This window comes from Nerophis lumbriciformis, linkage group LG05 (assembly GCF_033978685.3).
Source record: "Nerophis lumbriciformis linkage group LG05, RoL_Nlum_v2.1, whole genome shotgun sequence".
NCBI lineage: Eukaryota > Metazoa > Chordata > Actinopteri > Syngnathiformes > Syngnathidae > Nerophis > Nerophis lumbriciformis.
The window spans coordinates 4,763,714-4,785,924 of record NC_084552.2 but is presented as its reverse complement, the minus strand read 5'-3'; positions in this window follow the sequence as shown (position 1 = coordinate 4,785,924).

Genomic DNA, 22,211 nt, shown 5'->3' with positions numbered 1-22,211 from the left:
CCGAACTCCTCCCATGTCCGAGTTTTTGCCTCCGCGACCGCTGAAGCCGCACACCGCTTGGCCTGTCGGTACCTGTCTGCTGCGTCAGGAGTCCCATGAGCCAAAAGAACCCGATAGGACTCCTTCTTCAGCTTGACGGCATCCCTCACCGCCGGTGTCCACCAACGGGTTCTAGGATTACCGCCACGACAGGCACCAACTACCCTGCGGCCACAGCTCCAATCGGCCGCCCCGACAACAGAGGTACGGAACATCGTCCACTCGGACTCAATGTCCAGCGCCTCCCTCGTGACATGTTCAAAGTTCTTCCGGAGGTGGGAATTGAAACTCTCTCTGACAGGAGACTCTGCTAGACGTTCCCAGCAAACCCTCACAATGCGTTTGGGCCTGCCAGGTCTGTCCGGCATCCTCCCCCACCATCGCAGCCAACTCACCACCAGGTGGTGATCGGTAGAAAGCTCCGCCCCTCTCTTCACCCGAGTGTCCAAAACATGAGGCCGCAAATCCGATGACACAACTACAAAGTCGATCATGGAACCGCGGCCTAGGGTGTCCTGGTGCCAAGTGCACATATGGACACCCTTATGTTTGAACATGGTGTTTGTTATTGACAATCCGTGACGAGCACAAAAGTCCAATAACAAAACACCACTCGGGTTCAGATCCGGGCGGCCATTCTTTCCAATCACGCCTCTCCAGGTTTCACTGTCGTTGCCAACATGAGCGTTGAAGTCCCCCAGTAGAACGAGGGAATCACCCGGGGGAGCACTCTCCAGTACTCCCTCGAGTGAATCCAAAAAGGGTGGGTAATCTGAACTGCCGTTGGGCGCGTAAGCGCAAACAACAGTCAGGACCCGTCCCCCCACCCGAAGGCGGAGGGAGGCTACCCTCTCGTCCACCGGGTTGAACTCCAACGTGCAGGCTTTGAGCCGAGGGGAAACAAGAATTGCCACCCCAGCCCGTCGCCTCTCATTGCTGGCAACGCCAGAGTGGAAGAGAGTCCAGCCCCTGTCAAGAGAACTGGTTCCAGAGCCCTTGCTGTGCGTCGAAGTGAGTCCGACTATATCTAGCCGGAACTTCTCCACCTCACGCACTAGCTCAGGCTCCTTCCCCCCCAGCGAGGTGACGTTCCACGTCCCAAGAGCTAGCTTCTGTAGCCGAGGATCGGACCGCCAAGTGCCCTGCCTTCGGCTTCCGCCCAGCTCACATCGCACCCGACCTCTATGACCCCTGTTATGGGTGGTGAGCCCATTGGAGGGGTGACCCACGTTGCCTCTTCGGGCTGTGCCCGGCCGGGCCCCATGGGGACAGGCCCGGCCACCAGGCGCTCGCCATCGTGCCACACCTCCGGGCCTGGCTCCAGAGGAGGGCCCCGGTGACCCGCGTCCGGGCGAGGGAAATCTGGGTTCCTTGTTCGTGTTCTTCATAGAGGTCTTCGAGCTGCTCTTTGTCTGATCCCTCACCTAGGACCAGTTTGCCTTGGGAGACCCTACCAGGGGGCATAGAAGCCCCCGGACAACATAGCTCCTAGGATCATTGGGACACGCAAACTCCTCTACCACGTTAAGGTGGCAGCTCAGAGAGGAGTATATATATATATATATATATATATATATATATATATATATATATATATATACACACACACACACACACGTGAATGTTTTGCATCAACGAGTTCATGCCACTCAAACTTTTTTTTTTTTTTTTATTGTTCTTTTCCCACTGAAAGCCAATTGTTCTGTACTCCCATCAGTCGACCTCTGACTCCCACCTCCACAACTCATCCATCCCTCAAGCGGAGTATTTGGGCTGCAGCGTCTTGTTGTGGCACACACGCACACACACACACACACACAAACACACGCACACACTCTTCCGCATACCAATGACAGGTGCCATAAACCACAATCGAACAAGAACCCCCCCCCCACCTCCCACTCATTTCTCCGCTCACTGCAGAACAAACGGGGGACAAATCGGTTCTTGTGCTGATCGATAAAGTACTCTCTGCGCCGTCATGCTGTCACCTCCATTCCAACAAAAACAACGGCGTGAATTGCACAGCCCAGATTTGTTGCATCCAGTGATGGATAATAGCTGATAACGTCTCCTTGGCAACTGTTCTGCAGCACACACACACACACACACACACACACACACGGTTGCTATTCACGCCTGAATGTTTACTCTCATATTGGCAGACTGTCAGTGTAAACATCCTCCTATACGGATCAAAGTGACAATAGGTATGTTGAATACTTCATTTCGACACAAACACAGAGGGCCCCACTCGGAGCGCTCCAATGTTATTTGATTATACATGACGGTTTGAGAGGGTAAATATCATCTTTTCACTCATATGAATCATCCTGTTTCCGGGTCCCCGGTCTACTAAAGAGAGGACACATCGGAACGCGGGCATGGCTTTAAAAAAGTCTGTAAAGGCATAAAAGGCACTGACTTATGAAATAAATTCATATTGAGTATTTTCTAGATATAATATGGGTCTGTGCAAAAAGAAATGACAAAAAATTAGTGCAGGGAGTGGCTAGTGTTTTGTTGGATTGGCTGTGTGCAAGACCTCAATAGAGCCACGATTTGCAACAAATCGGCGGAATCGTCATTTACCCTGGAGTCCGGAGCTGTGGAGATCCACTGCCGGGTAGAGTGAAGGGTGTTGCCCCCGAGAATACATCGGCCCTGGAGGAGTGTCTCCCCTGCGCTCCTCGACTACGGTCTGGGAGCCGGAAGCAGGAAAGGTGCAACACATGTTTGACGTGTTGTCAGAAGCAGCTGCTGAACAATGTCGGCAAACCTCCGTCCTCCATTGCAGCTAAAGTGTTCCCAAACGGGAGATCTTAACGAGGCCGGAGGGTCTTCCAGCTCTGGCTTTTACATGTTGTCCAAGCCCGGTCGCTGCTAGCATGTGTACTCGTTCGATACACCTTCGAACCGAACCGAAACCCCCGTACCAAAACGGTTCAATACAAATACACGTACCGTTCCACCCCTAGTATATACAGTATCTGCGCCTTGTAGTCCGGTGCGGATAAAATATGGAACAGTATTTTTTTTCTTCTAAGATTTAGTGGGTGCAGTTTATATGCCGGTGCGCTCCATAGTCCGGAAAATACGGTAATTTTGTTGGGGGAATGACGAATCGCCGTGGTCTGAAAGAACTTCCTTCCCGGCCTTGACTCGACTCCCCGCATTCCCGCCCAACCAATCTCTGGGAATTGCAATTTCCAGTTGTGTATAAAGGACAAGACAACAATAATATGTTCTCTTTGCGGAGAGAGACAGCTCGCCCAAAAGAGGAAATGTCAAACAGCATTACGCTGAGAGCAAATCAAACAGAAACCTGCATTTAGCTTCCCGCCGCCCTGCCTCGCCTCGGAAGAAATCAGTCACGGCCGACTCTACCGTAGCGCTTTAGGGACTGCCTGCTGTCAGCCCGAGACGAGCACTCGGCGAGAAGGCACTACCTACAGCTTCCATGTGTTCCCGCTTGCTGCACCTGAAACGAGCGTTTAGCTGTCTCCCCTGTCGGACAGGAAAGGGCAGACTGGATAAAAATGAGACATTTTTGTCTGCTTGAAATCAAGTCGGAACGTACTAATTTCGACTTTATCCTTCACTGGCATCAAATCTGAAGTGTTTCATCTCTCCACGTGATATTTATTTGTCTATTCCACAACATCTGGCTCATCAGCGTGAGCACAATGCAATCTTGGAATAACTCCAAGTTCTGAAGGCTTGTTAAAAACTGGCAATAAACTTCAATCAATCATCCATCAATCCATCCATTTTTCTACCGCTTATTCCCTTCGGAGCTTATCTCAGCTACAATCGGGCGGAAGGCGGGGTACACCCTGGACAAGTCGCCATTCAATCAATCAATCAATCAATGTTTATTTATACAGCCCTAAATCACGAGTGTCTCAAAGGGCTGCACAAGCCGCAACGACATCCGCGGTACAGAGCCCACATAAGGGCAAGGAAAAACTCACAATCCCAGTGGGACGTCGATGTAAATGACTATGAGAAACCTTGGAGAGGACCGGATGCAACGGACGTCGAGTGGGTCCGACATAATATTGTGAAAGTCCCGACTCTGGACAGCCAGTACTTCATCCATGGCCACCGGACCTGTGTTCCCCCACCCCCATCCACAAGGGAGAGGGGGGCAGAGGAGAAAATAAAATAAACGGCAGATCAACTGGTCTAAAAAGGGGGTCTATTTAAAGGCTAGAGTATACAAATGAGTTTTAAATGCTTCTACTGAGGTAGCATCTCTAACCGTTACCGGGAGGGCATTCCAGAGTACTGGAGCCCGAATAGAAAACGCTCTATAGCCCGCAGACTTTTTTTGGGCTCTGGGAATCACTAATAAGCCGGAGTTCTTTGAAAGCAGATTTCTTGCCGGGACATATGGTACAATACAATCGACAAGATAGGACGGAGCTAGACCGTGTAGTATTTTATACGTAAGTAGTAAAACCTTAAAGTCACATCTTAAGTGCACATGAAGCCAGTGCAGGTGAGCCAGTATAGGTATATATGTATATAGGTATATATGTATATAGGTATATAAAAGTACATACAGTATAGGCGTAATATGATCAAACTTTCTTGTTCTTGTCAAAAGTCTAGCAGCCGCATTTTGTACCAACTGTAATTCTTTAATGCTAGACATAGGGCAGGGGTCGGCAACCTTTACCAGTCAAAGAGCCATTTTGACCAGTTTCACAAATTATAGAAAACAATGGGAGCCGCAAAAAATGTTTGAAATTTTTAAATGAAATAACACTGCATACAAAGTATATTTTTTTTGCTTTGTGCTATGTATAAACCAGGGGTCTCAGACACGCTGCCCACACCTTTATATGGAATTTGAAAGCTGGTGCGTCATACGGGTTCAAAATGAATGGCACTTGTCAGCGTTATGCGTGCCATGTGTGCCGTACAGCATATAACACCCACTACAATCAGCGAGCCTGATTAGCCACACGTTGTTTGAGGCTTCCGCTTGCTCACGTAGGTGACAGCAAGGCATACTTGCTCAACAACCACACAGGTCACACTGACGGTGGCGGTATAAAAAAACTTTAACACTCTTACTAATAATGCGCCACACTGTGAACCCACACCAAACAAGAATGACAAACACATATCGGGAGAACATCTGCACCGTAACACAACATAAACACAACAGGACAAATACCCAGAATCCTATGCAGCCCTAACTCTTCCGGGATACATTATACACCCCCGCTACCAAACCCCGCCCACCTCAACCGACGCACAGAGAGGGGGGAGGGTTGATGTGTGAGGGAGCAGGGTTGGGGTGGGGGCGGGGTTTGGTGGTAGCAGGGGTGTATAATGTAGCCCGGAAGAGTCAGGGCTGCATGGGATTCTGGGTGTTTGTTCTGTTGTGTTTATGTTGTGTTAAGGTGCAGATGTTCTCCCGAAATGTGTTTGTTATTCTTGTTTGGTTTTGGTTCAAAGTGTGGCGCATTATTAGTAAGAGTGTTAAAGTTGTGTTATATGGTCACCGTCAGTGTACCCTGTGTGGCTGTTGAGCAAGTATGCCTTGCTGTCACATACGTGTGCAAGCAGAAGATGTATAGCGCATAACAAGTGTTGAGCTGGTACGCTGTTTATACAGAATGTAGAGGGCGCCAAATGTTATACAATCATGGTACGCCCTTGTTATAACTGTAAGGGTGAAAATCGGTGAATAATAATCCCGGAAGTTTTCTGCGAGAGGCAATGAAATCCGGAAATTACACGGGTACATTGGGGGTACAGCAAGTAAGCTGCTGAGCCGCATCAGAGTGATCAAAGAGCCGCATGCGGCTCCGGAGCCGCGGGTTGCCGACCCCTGACATAGGGAGACCCGAAAATAATACGTTACAGTAATCGAGACGAGACGTAACGAACGCATGAATAATGATCTCAGCGTCGCTAGTGGACAAAATGGAACGAATTTTAGCGATATTACGGAGATGAAAGAAGGCCGTTTTAGTAACACTCTTAAAGGCCTACTGAAACCCACTACTACCGACCACGCAGTCTGATAGTTTATATATCAATGATGAAATCTTAACATTGCAACACATGCCAATACGGCCAGGTTAGCTTACTAAAGTGCAATTTTAAATTTGGCGCGAAATATCCTGCTGAAAACGTCTCGGTATGACGACGCCTGCGCGTGACGTCGCGGATTGTAGAAGACATTTTGGGACAACATGGTGGCCGGCTATTAAGTCGTCTGTTTTCATCGCAAAATTCCACAGTATTCTGGACATCTGTGTTGGTGAATCTTTTGCAAATTTGTTCAATGAACAATGGAGACAGCAAAGAAGAAAGCTGTAGGTGGGAAGCGGTGTATTGCGGCACCCCCAGACTGTTGTGCCGGATAACACAGCCGGTGTTTCATTGTTTACATTCCCGAAAGATGACAGTCAAGCTTTACCATTGGCCTGTGGAGAACTGGGACAACAGAGACTCTTACCGGGAGGACTTTGAGTTGGATACGCAGACGCGGTACCGTGAGTACGCATGCAGCTGCGGCTTCCAAACATTTGATCGCTTGCCGGTACGTGCGTGGCGCTATGTGCATGTCACGTACGTAACTTTGGGGACTTTGGGGAAATATATGTGCTGTATGAACTTTGGGGAGGTGAACGGTACTTTGGGCTGTGGGATTGAGTGTGTTGTGCAGGTGTTTGAGTTGTATTGGCGGGTTATATGGACGGGAGGGGGGAGGTGTTTGTTATGCGGGATTAATTTGTGGTATATTAAATATAAGCCTGGTTGTGTTGTTGCTAACAGACTATATATATGTCTTGTGTATATTTACAGTTTTAGACCTGCTATCCCTGTTTAAATAAGAAAATCGCATTTCAGTAGGCCTTTAATGTGTGACTCATACCCAGATTCTTTACCGAGTCGCCAACATCTGGCTCATCAGCGTGAGCACAACGCAATCTTGGAATAACTCCAAGTTCTGAAGGCTTGTTAAAAACTGGTAATACACTTCATACTACAATGACAAGATTCCGCTTGCAAATTATAAGCAGCGCATTCAAACAAAACAATTAAAAAAAAAAAAAAAAAAAAGACAATTTACTGGAATATCTGGTTCAGATAACAGCTTGAAAGTGATTCCCCTGCTCACAGAACTGCTTGGTCGAATTGTAGGCTTGCAAGGAACATTCCAACTGTCTACTTTTTGCCTTTAAAAAAGAAAAAGAACATCCATACGCTCCGGATCCCCTGAGTGACTCATAAAAGTGCTTAATTATTGAATAGCTGTTCAAACACGGGCGCTCCAGAGACAATGCTCTCCCGGACAATTCTACTGTTTTGCACGGAAACTCTTCAAATTAATTAGTAAAGATTAAAAACAATGAGTCCAGGAATGGAAGCGCTGTTGGCGTTATTTTTGCTACAGACTTCATTAGTACAGGCGTCTGCTCTCTCTAACAAAAGGGGTGTCAAACTCAAATACAGAGTGGGCCAAAATGTAAAACTGAACAAAGCCACGGGCCAAGGTTGAACAAATTAACCTTTTAATAGGGACCCAAACAAGTTTTGCATTGAATATTGAACAAGCTTATATAACTTTATAGTGACATGCAAAATCGAGTTTCAAATTATAATAATAATAATTAAAAAATATCAATGGCATATCAAATACAATTTAAATAAAAATTGAATGCCTCTTTTCTATTTGCAGCCTTCTGAGGTAAATATCAACATTAACTTTTTCCACAGGCTAATAAATTAGAAAATAAAATAACAATGAATAAACCAACCATTCAGGACTTTAAACTGCTCAGTTTGCAACACACTGATCTAATCTGATGTGCCCAAACCAGATACCTGCCATCTTTTCTGGGATAATAGTTCATTAATGTCGGGGCTCAGGCTTTGAGCTGAGGCAACCTTCATTATCGAATGAAGGTGTTTATCAGTCATTATATCTCGTTGTCCACCCGGACCACAGTCTTGGGGGCGTGCTTTAAAGGCACTGCGTTTATCATCCTCCACGAGCTATCGTCACGTCTGCTTTTTATCCATTACAACAACGTGTCAGCCCGATCACAAAATATGTGTGACTTCAGCACGCACACACACGTAAATGCAACGCATACTTGGCCAACAGCGATACAGTTTACACTGACGGTGCCCGTATAAATAACTTTAACACTGTTAGAAATGTGCGCCACACTGTGAATCCACACCAAACAAGAATGACAAACACATTTCGGGAGAACATCCGCACCGTAACACAACATAAACACAACAAAACAAATACCCAAAATCCCATGCAGCCCTAACTCTTCCGGGCTGCAATATACATCCCCGCTACCACCAAACCCCCCCTCCGTGCGTTGGTTGAGGCGGGCGGGGTTGGGGGGTCGGGCCAGCTCTAGTGTTAATTTGATATCGCCTCAAGGGCCAAGTGAAATTATACGGCGGGCCAAATGTGGCCCGCGGGCCAGAGTTTGACACCCATGGCTTAATTGGACTTCCGTGAAAACACGTAAAAACACTGGCTCTGGTTCTCCTGTCCAAAAGGGCTAACAAAAAACAAAGTACTTACATTATTTCAGTTATGGCGACGAGGTTTGAAGCAGGTGAGGTTTTTTTTGTATTATTTATTTTCATATGCTCTCATCAGTGATAATACAGGCTGATCATTATAAGGATAACAAGAAAAAATATATAATAATTCACTTTCATAAAAATGTTATCAAATAAACATTATTCACAGTTATTGCCTTTTATCATATTAAAAACGCATTTGTGGACTAACCTTTTATTTGTATGTGAAGTACAAGCACCTACCATCTCATATATATATATATATATATATATATATATATATATATATATATATATATATGTATATATATATGTATATATATATATATATATATATATATATATATATATATATATATATATGTATATATATATATATGTATATGTTTATATATATATATATATATATATATATATATATATATATATATATATATATATATATATATATATATAGTACTATGGAATGCCCTCCCGGTAACAGTTAGAGATACTACCTCAGTAGAAGCATTTAAGTCCCATCTTGAAACTCATTTGTATACTCTAGCCTTTAAATAGACCCCCTTTTTAGACCAGTTGATCTGCCGTTTCTTTTCTTTTCTGCCCCCCTCTCCTTTGTGGAAGGGGGGGCACAGGTCCGGTGGCCATGGATGAAGTGCTGGCTATCCAGAGTCGGGACCCGGGGTGGACCGCTCGCCTGTCCATCGGTTGGGGACATCTCTGCGCTGCTGACCCGTCTCCGCTCGGGATGGTGTCCTGCTGGCCCCACTATGGACTGGACTATCGCTATTATGTTGGATCCACTATGGACTGGACTATCGCTATTATGTTAGATCCACTATGGACTGGACTCTTACTATTATGTTAGATCCACCATGGACTGGACTTTCACAATATTATGATAGACCCACTCGACGTCCATTGCATCCGGTCTCCCGTAGAGGGGGGGGGGGGGGGGGGGGGGGGGGGTTACCCACATATGCGGTCCTCTCCAAGGTTTCTCATAGTCATTCGTATTGACATCCCACTGGGTTGTGAGTTTTTCTTTGCCCTTATGTGGGCTCTGAACCGAGAATGTCGTTGTGGCTTGTGCAGCCCTTTGAGACACTTGTGATTTAGGGCTATATAAAAAAACATTGATTGATTGATATATATATATATATATATATATATATATATATATATATATATATATATATATATATACATATATATGTATATATATATATATATATATATATATATATATATATATATATATATATATATATATATATATGTTACAGTATTTAAAAAAAATCGGATCACCTTCTGTTTGGTATGAAACAGGGGTTCTTAACTTTTGTAATTTCGGGGGCTCAACTTTCCCACTACAGTGACTCAAATATTAACACTGAATCAATATTCTTACTCTTGATTTTAATCATATTCAATAATCATATCTAACCTGCGTGCAGTTTACAACCTTGTCAAATGATATTAAATGATGTGTTATTCACAAAGATTATTATTTCCTGAACACTGAATCTTAGGGTCAGGTCAGGCTGATTAGAAAATGATACACTGCATGAGGAAATACTCGTAAATAACTGATGAGAAATACATTTAGGTACAACTATGTTGTGCAAAATTAAATTAGCTAAATCATAAAAGAATATGTTACTTATATTAACTGTAAATAAAATTAAAGTGCAAATAAAAATACAGCTTCACCACTTTAGTCATAATTTTTGCGCTTCACAACCTTCTCTAGTACTTTAGCTCCAAACTTATTGTGTGTTTGATATTGTCATTACTGCCACAAGTGGTGGAAAAGTGTATTACAACTGAGTAACACTGCGGACCACAGCCGAGAAACACATTTTCTGGCAGCCCTCTAGCGGGCGCACTCGTCTTAAAGTCCAGTTTGGAGACATTTTGGGGCATTTGATTTTAGGGAATGATACGCAGGAAAACGGCGCATGAAAACAAGGAAAAACGTTTCGTCCAAAATCTGGTAAGTAGGACATAAAAGCCTAAAGTACCGTTGCACGCTCAGAACAAAGTGCATGGACGGCAAAAAGTCAGTGTTCAAAAACAAGAAAAAAAAATACAAAAATTAGGGGTATTTTATTTGAATTAAGCAAAATTATCTGCCAATAGAACAAGAAAATTTAGGTTGTCAAGACTTTCCAAAACAAGTAAAATTAGCTAACCTCAATGAACCCAAAAATACCTTAAAATAAGTATATTCTCATTAATAACAACTGTACTACTATATGAGTCCATATTTTCTATTGTTTCATTAAAAATAAAACCGCAAAGTCCATTTGGTTGTCATCTGTTTTAATTATGAGACACAATTGTGTCGAAGTCATGATTTTTTTTTTTTTTACATACTTGAAATAAGAAATTATTACTTTAAAGGCCTACTGAAACCCACTACTCCCGACCACGCAGTCTGATAGTTTATATATCAATGATGGAATTTTAACATTGCAACACATGCCAATACGGCTGGGTTAGCTTACTAAAGTGCAATTTTAAATTTTGCGCGAAATATCCTGCTGAAAACGTCTCGGTATGATGACGTCAGCACGTGACGTCACGGATTGTGGAGGACATTTTGGGACAGCATGGTGGCCAGCTATTAAGTCGTCTGTTTTCATCGCAAAATTCCACAGTATTCTGGACATCTGTGTTGGTGAATCTTTTGCAATTTGTTCAATGAACAATGGAGACAGCAAAGAAGAAAGCTGTAGGTGGGAAGCGGTGTATTGCGGCCGACTGCAGCAACACAAACACGGCCGGTGTTTCATTGTTTACATTCCCGAAAGATGACAGTCAAGCTTCACCATTGGCCTGTGGAGAACAGGGACAACAGAGACTCTTACCAGGAGGACTTTGAGTTGGATGCGCAGACGCGGTACCGTGAGTACGCATGCAGCTGCGGCTTCCAAACATTTGATCGCTTGCCCGTACGTGCGTGCCGCTATGTGTATGTCACGTACGTAACTTTGGGGACTTTGGGGAAATATATGTGCTGTATGAACTTTGGGGAGGTGAACGATACTTTGGGCTGTGGGATTGAGTGTGTTGTGCAGGTGTTTGAGTTGTATTGGCGGGTTATATGGACGGGAGAGGGGAGGTGTTTGTTATGCGGGATTAATTTGTGGTATATTAAATATAAGCCTGGTTGTGTTGTGGCTAATAGAGTATATATATGTCTTGTGTTTATTTACTGTTTTAGTCATTCCCAGCTGAATATCAGGTCCCACCCGCCTCTCACAGCATCTTCCCTATCTGAATCGCTCCCACTGCCCTCTAGTCCTTCACTCTCACTTTCCTCATCCACAAATCTTTCATCCTCGCTCAAATTAATGGGGAAATCGTCGCTTTCTCGGTCCGAATCGCTCTCGCTGCTGGTGGCCATGATTGTAAACAATGTGCAGATGTGAGGAGCTCCACAACCTGTGACGTCACGCTACTCGTCTGCTACTTCCGCTACAGGCAAGGCATTTTTATCAGCGACCAAAAGTTGCGAACTTTATCGTCGATGTTCTCTACTAAATCCTTTCAGCAAAAATATGGCAATATCGCGAAATGATCAAGTATGACACATAGAATGGACCTGCTATCCCCGTTTGAATAAGAAAATCGCATTTCAGTAGGCCTTTAAAAAAGTAGTTTTATACATGTGAATGTTGATGACAGGGTCGGCAGGGTCCTTGAGGGTGCATGGGAGTTTGCCCAACCAGTCTACATGTGCTTTGTGGACTTGGAGAAGGCATTCGACCGTGTCCCTCGGGAAGTCCTGTGGGGAGTGCTCAGAGAGTATGGGGTTTCTATGGGCTGTCTGATTGGGGCGGTCCGCTCCCTGTATGATCAGTGTCAGAGCTTGGTTCGTATTGCTGGCAGTAAGTCGGACACGTTTCCGGTGAGGGTTGGACTCCGCCAAGGCTGCCCTTTGTCACCGATTCTGTTCATAACTTTTATGGACAGAATTTCTAGGCGCAGTCAAGGCGTTGAGGGGATCCGGTTTGGTGGCTGCAGGATTAGGTCTCTGCTTTTTGCAGATGATTTGGTCCTGATGGCTTCATCTGGCCAGGATCTTCAGCTCTCACTGGATCGGTTCGCAGCTGAGTGTGAAGCGACTGGGATGAGAATCAGCACCTCCAAGTCCGAGTCCATGGTTCTCGCCCGGAAAAGGGTGGAGTGCCATCTCCGGGTTGGGGAGGAGATCTTGCCCCAAGTGGAGGAGTTCAAGTACCTCGGAGTCTTGTTCACGAGTGAGGGAAGAGTGGATCGTGAGATCGACAGGCGGATCGGTGCGGCGTCTTCAGTAATGCGGACGCTGTATCGATCCGTTGTGGTGAAGAAGGAGCTGAGCCGGAAGGCAAAGCTCTCAATTTACCGGTCGATCTACGTTCCCATCCTCACCTATGGTCATGAGCTTTGGGTTATGACCGAAAGGACAAGATCACGGGTACAAGCGGCCGAAATGAGTTTCCTCCGCCGGGTGGCGGGGCTCTCCCTTAGAGATAGGGTGAGAAGCTCTGTCATCCGGGGGGAGCTCAAAGTAAAGCCGCTGCTCCTCCACATCGAGAGGAGCCAGATGAGGTGGTTCGGGCATCTGGTCAGGATGCCACCCGAGCGCCTCCCTAAGGAGGTGTTTAGGGCATGTCCGACCGGTAGGAGGCCACGAGGAAGACCCAGGACACGTTGGGAAGACTATGTCTCCCGGCTGGCCTGGGAACGCCTCGGGATCCCCCGGGAGGAGCTGGACGAAGTGGCTGGGGAGAGGGAAGTCTGGGCTTCCCTGCTTAGGCTGCTGCCCCCGCGACCCGACCTCGGATAAGCGGAAGAAGATGGATGGATGGATGGATGGATGTTGATGACACAGCTTTGCAACACTTGATATTCTAGTTTCAAGCATGTTTTACTCAATATAGGTCATCAAATCTCAGCAACAAGCTGTAATATCTTACTGAGATCATTTAGGACCAAAACCCTTAAAACAAGTAAAACACTAACATAAAATCTGCTTAGTGAGAAGAATTATCTTATCAGACAGAAAATAAGCAAATATCACCCTTATTTGAGATATTAAATCTTACTTAGATTTCAGTTTTTGCAGTGTGGACTGTGCATAAACGCTCCCTTCCAAGGTTCCTTTGTACTACGCTCTTCTTTTTGGCTCAAGGACAGCAGAGAATCAGATCAAGTGGAGCCCGCCAGAAAAAAAAAATGACAGAAACAAAGATGGCGAGAGGACCAAAGGGCGGCGAAGGGCTCGGAGAAAGAATTGAAAAATGTAGAGAGTTAATGGGGGTTGAGACGAGGGATTAGGACAAGAGGCGGGAGAACAAATGAATTCCGCGTTACAACCGCGTGACGTATCGCGCCAGCAGCCAAACGCCCTATTTATTCCCGCCATAATTACACCACCATGAGGCCAGGTGAAGTCGACAGGGTGACGCTGAGGCATCTCCATACTTGCCAACCTTGCATACTTGCCAACCCTCCCGGATTTTCCGGGAGACTCCCGAAATTCAGCGCCTCTCCGGAAAACCTCCCGGGACAAATCTTCTCCCGAAAATCTCCCGAAATTCAGGCGGACCTGAGTGACGTGTCGACAGCCTGTTTTCACGTCCGCTTTCCCACAATATAAACAGCGTGCCTGCCCAATCACGTTATAACTGTAGAATGATCGAGGGCGAGTTCTTGGTTTCTTATGTGGGTTTATTGTTAGGCAAGTTTCATTAACGTCCTCCCAGCGCGGCAACAACACACAACAACAGCAGTCACGTTTTCGTCTACCGTAAAGCAGTTTGTCTGCCGTAAACAGCAATGTTGTGACACTCTTAAACAGGACAATACTGCCGTCTACTGTACATGCATATGAACATCTAGGGCTTTCAGAGAGTGCAGTGCACAACTGCGCACACAACAAGGAGACGAAGCAAAATGCATCATCAGAGAGGGTGTTCAGCATGGTTAGAAAAATAGTGACAGAGAATAAAACAAGGAAGGACAATTCAACCCTTAACTCAACAATGAGTAGATGAGTGTTATGTGTGTGTATATGTGTAAATAAATGTGTAAATAAATGAACACTGAAATTCAAGTATTTCTCTTATTTATATATATATATATATATATATATATATATATATATATATATATATATATATATATATATATATATATATATATATATATATATATATATATATATATGTGGGGAAAAAAAAAATCACAAGACTATTTCATCTCTACAGGCCTGTTTCATGAGGGGGGTTCCCTCAATCATCAGGAGGACACAAATTCCTCAATCTGATTGACAAACACTTTCCCAAAGACAACACCCTAAGAAAAGTATTCAACAAGAACAACATTAAATTGAGCTACAGCTGTATGAACAATATACGACAAATTATCTCAAACCACAACAAAACAATTGCAAATGAGCCGTCGGCCCCCGGACAGAGCGACTCCAAAACCAACAAAGGCTGCAACTGTCGAAAGAAACCTGATTGCCCTCTCAACGGGGGGTGCTTACAAACATCAGTTGTCTACCAATCTAAGGTAACACGCAAGGACATTAACACATCCGACACATATGTAGGATTAACTGAAGGAGAGTTCAAAACCAGATGGAACAATCACAAGGCTTCTTTCAGGAACCAAAACCTGCGGAATACCACAGAACTCAGCAAACACATTTGGGACCTCAAAGACAATAATGTTGAATATTCAATAACATGGCAAATTCTTGCATCCAGCACACCTTACAATAGTGGTAATAAAAGATGCAACCTATGCTTGAAAGAAAAACTGTTTATTATTTACCGACCAGACCTGTCATCCCTCAACAAGCGCAGCGAAATTGTATCAGCATGCCGCCACAGACGGAAACACCTCCTAGGTAACACATGAGCCAATCACCACGCCCCTACGCCAGCCTGTACCCACCCACTCTGTTCCCTATATAAACCATGGTATGTGAATGCTCCCATTAAAATCTCCTGATGATTGAGGGAACCCACTCATGAAACAGGCCTGTAGAGATGAAGTAGTCTTGTGATTTTTTTTCCCACACATACATATATATATATATATATATATATATATATATATATATATATATATATATATATATATATATATATATAGAATTCACTGAAAGTCAAGTATTTCTTATATATCCCGTATTTTTCGGAGTATAAGTCGCACCGGAGTATAAGTCGCACCTGCCGAAAAAAAAGGAAAAAAACATATATAAGTTGCACTGGAGCCCGGCCAAACTATGAAAAAAACTGCGACTTATAGTCCGAAAAATACGGTATATATATGAAATACTTGACTTGGTGAATTCTAGCTGTAAATATACTCCTCCCCTCTTAACCACGCCCCCCAACCACCCTCGACAACCCAAACCCCCCACCTCCCGAAATCGGAGGTCTCAAGGTTGGCAAGTATGCAACCTTGAGACCTCCGATTTTGGGTGGTGGGGGTATATTGACAGCTATATATATATATATATATATATATATATATATATATATATATATATAAAAAATATGTATATATATATATATATATAAAAAATATAAAAAATCTCCTGATGATTGAGGGAACCCCCTCATGAAACAGGCCTGTAGAGATGAAGTAGTCTTGTGATTTTTTCCCACACATACATATATATATATATATATATATATATATATATATATAGATATATATATCTACATCCTGAAAATATGCAAACAAAACTGTGTTTAGATAATTGCTACTTCAAACTTGCATAAATAAATCTTAAGGAATATAACATAACTTGGCTTCTGAGAGCTTCAAAATGTAATGACTAAAATGATAAAGTTGTTGATAAACAAGCAATTATTTTACTAATTAAATACGGTCATTTTAAATGAATTATTATGATCATTTAAAATTAATTATTTCAAATATGTTTATTTGAATGTATAATTCTATGGCTGGATGTAAAAAGAGTCAGAAAAAATACAAATAAAAATACAATTGATTTTGATGTTTTTAGCAAAATACAGTAAAAATGTATTTATTTATTTTTATTTTTAAATTAATAAATATCTTTATTTTTAGGTAAGATAAACATAATAATACAATTTATCTGTAGTCTGGATGATTTAGTTCTTGTCACGCTGAAAAAAAGGCTGTCCGCACTCAGCATACTTGCCAACACTCCCGGATTTTCCGGGAGACTCCCGAAATTCAGCGCCTCTCCCGAAAACCTCCCGGGACAAATTTTCTCCCGAAAAACTCCCGAAATTCAGACGGACCTGAGTGACGTGTTAACAACACACAACAACAGTGTCTACCGTAAAGCAGTTTGTCTGCCGTAAACAGCAATGTTGTGACACTTTTAAACAGGACAATACTGCCATCTACTGTACATGCATATGTGACCCACCCATAATGTGTCACATTTTTGTGTTGACTTATTTATTTTATTTTGTGGTTTGAATTCGTTTTTGGAGCTGTCATTACACATTTATCAGTATTCACATTGGTCAGTAGGGGGCAGTAGGGCGTTTCTTCCCAATTGAATGCTATCACCTGCAGACCGGAAGTGTCTTGTCATTCTGATGAGCGCGACCAGTCTGTGAACAATTGAAACGTCCTGTGTGCTTTTTCCTCCTGTATAACAGGTTAGTTTTGGTGAATCAACTCACTGAATAATATCCATGTGATCTTTATAAGTTTAAGTACACATTCTGATGGTGGAGCCTAACTCTAAAGTGTTTGTGAGTTGTAGTTTGTAAATGAACACTGAAATTCAAGTATTTATTTTATTTATATATATATATGGGGCAGCACGGTGGAAGAGGGGTTAGTGCATCTGCCTCACAATACGAAGGTCCTGAGTAGTCTTGGGTTCAATCCCGGGCTCGGGATCTTTCTGTGTGGAGTTTGCATGTTCTCCCCGTGACTGCGTGGGTTCCCTCCGGGTACTCCGGCTTCCTCCCACCTCCAAAAACATGCACCTGGGGATAGGTTGATTGGCAACACTAAATTGGCCCTAGTGTGTGAATGTGAGTGTGAATGTTGTCTGTCTATCTGTGTTGGCCCTGCGATGAGGTGGCGACTTGTCCAGGGTGTACCCCGCCTTCCGCCCAATTGTAGCTGAGATAGGCTCCAGCGCCCCCCGCGACCCCAAAGGGAATAAGCGGTAGAAAATGGATGGATGGATGGATGGATATATATATATATATATATATATATATATATATATATATATATATATATATATATAGCTAGAATTCACTGAAAGTCAAGTATTTCTTATATATATATATATATCTTAACCACGCCCCCCAACCACGCCCCCCGCCCCACCCCCGACCACGCCCCCGCCCCCACCCCCCACCTCCCGAAATCGGAGGTCTCAAGGTTGGCAAGTATCGCACTCAGGTCTGCATGGAGCTGGAGGGGGCGTGGCGAGAATATTTGTCCCGGGAGGTTTTCGGGAGAGGCGCTGAATTTCGGGAGTCTCCCGGAAAATTCGGGAGGGTTGGCAAGTATGCATCTCATCTGTCATAATAAAGATGGAGCCTGCTCCCCCTTTCCCTCGCGGACATATTTCTATCATTTCAGAGGACATTACTTTGACTTACACTCATTTCCCGCAGACTTAATCTACCCCTGAACCTCTACCTTACCTTAACCCCGAGCTAAGCAGTCACCTTGAAATGTGATTATTTACATAACGCCAAGTGCTTTCTGTCCCCAAAAGGGAGGCGAGTCGTGACAATTTCAACAGATTGATGTCCCCAACAACAACAACAACACACACACACACACACACACACACACACACGCACACAGCCCATAATAATACCTCATGTCACCAGGCTCATATCGATTCTGGAACTGAACCCACCAATTTAATTACCCATGCTGCATATAAAACACCCCGCCGACCAATCGGTGCGCTCCAAAAGCCACGGTGAGCTCGCCTAACAATCCTGTTAAAGCTTTTAGTGCTTTTGACGACACTCCAGAACGCCTTGACCCTTTTGTCTACCTCAGTGATTCTCAAACTGTGGTACATGTCCTACTAGCATCCATCCATCCATCCATCTTCTTCCGCTTATCCGAGGTCGGGTCGCGGGGGCAGCAGCCTAAGCAGGGAAGCCCAGACTTCCCTCTCCCCAGCCACTTCGTCCAGCTCTTCCTGTGGGACCCCGAGGCGTTCCCAGGCCAGCCGGGAGACATAGTCTTCCCAACGTGTCCTGGGTCTTCCCCGTGGCCTCCTACCGGTCGGACGTGCCCTAAACACCTCCCTAGGGAGGCGTTCGGGTGGCATCCTGACCAGATGCCCGAACCACCTCATCTTACTCCTCTCGATGTGGAGGAGCAGCGGCTTTACTTTGAGCTCCCCCCGGATGACAGAGCTTCTCACCCTATCTCTAAGGGAGAGCCCCGCCACCCGGCGGAGGAAACTCATTTCGGCCGCTTGTACCGGTGATCTTGTCCTTTCGGTCATAACCCAAAGCTCATGACCATAAGTGAGGATGGGAACGTAGATCGACCGGTAAATTGAGAGCTTTGCCTTCCGGCTTAGCTCCTTCTTCACCACAACGGACCGATACAGCGTCCGCATTACTGAAGACGCCGCACCGATCCGCCTGTCGATCTCACGATTCACTCTTCCCTCACTCGTGAACAAGACTCCGAGGTACTTGAACTCCTCCACTTGGGGCAAGATCTCCTCCCCAACCCGGAGATGGCACTCCACCCTTTTCCGGGCGAGAACCATGGACTCGGACTTGGAGGTGCTGATTCTCATCCCAGTCGCTTCACACTCAGCTGCGAACCGATCCAGTGAGAGCTGAAGATCCTGGCCAGATGAAGCCATCAGGACCACATCATCTGCAAAAAGCAGAGACCTAATCCTGCAGCCACCAAACCAGATCCCCTCAACGCCTTGACTGCGTCCTACTAGCAGTACATCTGTCAATATGTGGATCTTGGGGTTTGTTTTCCCGGAACGCAAAGGAAAGTTGGAAGGCGTGAATGTGAGTACATATTTATTAACAACACTAACAAATTACAAAAAAAAAAGGAAGCAAACAAAAGGCGCGCACAATGGCGGAGAACAAACGTGGCTAATGATACAAAACTAGAGAGACTATGAACATGAAAACGAAAACGTGAAACAGCATGAAAACTATGATAAACAGGAATCGCATGGGTAGCAGAGGTAGTATGGATGGATAGGATAGATAGATATGATAATGTCACCAGGACGAACAACAGAAACAGACAGGCTTAAATAGCAGTGACATGATCAGTGAACAGTGTGGTTTTCGTCCTGGTCGTGGAACTGTGGACCAGCTCTATACTCTCGGCAGGGTCCTTGAGGGTGCATGGGAGTTTGCCCAACCAGTCTACATGTGCTTTGTGGACTTGGAGAAGGCATTTGACCGTGTCCCTCGGGAAGTCCTGTGGGGAGTGCTCAGAGAGTATGGGGTATCGGACTGTCTGATTGTGGCGGTCCACTCCCTGTACGATCAGTGTCAGAGCTTGGTCTGCAGTAAGTCGGACACGTTTCCAGTGAGGGTTGGACTCCGCCAAGGCTGCCCTTTGTCACCGATTTTGTTCATAACTTTTATGGACAGGATTTCTCGGCGCAGTCAAGGCGTTGAGGGGATCCGGTTTGGTGGCTGCAGGATTAGGTCTCTGCTTTTTGCAGATGATGTGGTCCTGATGGCTTCATCTGGCCAGGATCTTCAGCTCTCACTGGATCGGTTCGCAGCCGAGTGTGAAGCGACTGGGATGAGAATCAGCACCTCCAAGTCCGAGTCCATGGTTCTCGCCCGGAAAAGGGTGGAGTGCCATCTCCGGGTTGGGGAGGAGACCCTGCCCCAAGTGGAGAAGTTCAAGTACCTAGGAGTCTTGTTCACGAGTGAGGGAAAAGTGGATCGTGAGATCGACAGGCGGATCAGTGCGGCATCTTCAGTTATGCGGACGCTGTATCGATCCGTTGTGGTGAAGAAGGAGCTGAGCCGGAAAGCAAAGCTCTCAATTTACCGGTCGATCTACGGTCCCATCCTCACCTATGGTCATGAGCTTTGGGTTATGACCGAAAGAACAAGATCACGGGTACAAGCGGCCGAAATAAGTTTCATCCGCCGGGTGGCAGGGCTCTCCCTTAGAGATAGGGTGAGAAGCTCTGCCATCCGGGGGGAGCTCAAAGTAAAGCCGCTGCTCCTCCACATCGAGAGGAGCCAGATGAGGTGGTTCGGGCATCTGGTCAGGATGCCACCCGAACGCCTCCCTCCGGAGGTGTTTAGGGCACGTCCAACCGGTAGGAGGCCACGGGGAAGACCCAGGACACGTTGGGAAGACTATGTCTCCCGGCTGGCCTGGGAACGCCTCGGGATCCCCCGGGAGGAACTCGACAAAGTGGCTGGGGAGAGGAAAGTCTGGGCTTCCCTGCTTAGGCTGCTGCCCCCGCGACCCGACCTCGGATAAGCGGAAGAAGATGGATGGACGGATGATCAGTGAAAACAGGTGCGTGACTCAAAACGTGAAACAGGTGCGTGACATGACAGGTGAAAACGAATGGGTTTCTATGGTGACAAAAACAAACAAAAGTGCACAAAGAGTCCAAAAACAAAACTGAACCTGACTAAAACAAAACATGATCACACAGACATGACAACATCTAGTGCACAGGTGTCAAACTCAAGGCCCCGGGGGCCACATGTGGCCCGTCGATTCATTTTATTTGGCCCCTCGAAAGCCTGGAAATAATATGTATCAAAGTGTTCTTACTAATGTATTCTTTTTTTCTATTTTGGGAGGGAAACACATATATATGTACTCCATATAAAGTTAAAGTTAAAGTTAAAGTACCAATGATTGTCACACACACACTAGGTGTGGCGAGATTATTCTCTGCATTTGACCCATCACCCTTGATCACCCCCTGGGAGGTGAGGGGAGCAGTGGGCAGCAGCGGTGGCCGCGCCCGGGAATCATTTTGGTGATTTAACCCCCAATTCCAACCCTTGATGCTGAGTGCCAAGCAGGGAGGTAATGGGTCCCATTTTTTTATAGTCTTTGGTATGACTCGGCCGGGGTTTGAACTCACAACCTACCGATCTCAGGGCGGACACTCTAACCACTAGGCCACTAGAAACTAGTTGAAACCGATACCAAGACTGTAATAGTAAGACAATAAGTTTTTGCAGCACAAACCAACACAAGTGTAGCATAAACAAATCAGACAAGTTTAAGGAGATGTCCTTAAAGGGGAACATTATCACAATTTCAGAAGGGTTAAAACCATTAAAAATCAGTTCCCAGTGGCTTATTTTATTTTTCGAAGTTTTTTTCAAAATTTTACCCATCACGCAATATCCCTAAAAAAAAGCTTCAAAGTGCCTGATTTTAACCATCGTTATATACACCCGTCCATTTTCCTGTGACGTCACATAGTGATGCCGACACAAACAAACATGGCGGATAGAACAGCAAGCTATAGCGACATTAGCTCGGATTCAGACTCGGATTTCAGCGGCTTAAGCGATTCAACAGATTACGCATGTATTGAAACGGATGGT